This window comes from Bison bison, unplaced genomic scaffold (genome assembly GCF_000754665.1).
Source record: "Bison bison bison isolate TAMUID 2011002044 unplaced genomic scaffold, Bison_UMD1.0 scf7180017863875, whole genome shotgun sequence".
NCBI classification, from domain to species: Eukaryota; Metazoa; Chordata; class Mammalia; order Artiodactyla; family Bovidae; genus Bison; species Bison bison.
Genome location: NW_011494447.1, coordinates 174,733 through 175,026, shown reverse-complemented (window position 1 = coordinate 175,026; position 294 = coordinate 174,733).

Here is a 294-nt window from a genome sequence, read left to right as displayed (position 1 = left end):
CTTGATGAAAGTGAAAGAGGAGAGTGAAAAAGTTGGCTTAAAGCTCAACATTCAGAAAATGAAGATCATGGCATCTGGTCCCATCACTTCATGGGAAATAGATGGGGAACCAGTGGAAATAGTGTCAGACTTTATTTTTCTGGGCTCCAAAATCACTACAGATGGTGAGTGCAACCATGAAATTAAAAGACGCTTACTCCTTGGAAGGAAAGTGATGACCAACTTAGATAGCATATTCAAAAGCAGAGACATTACTTTGCCAACAAAAGTTCATCTAGTCAAGGCTATGGTTTT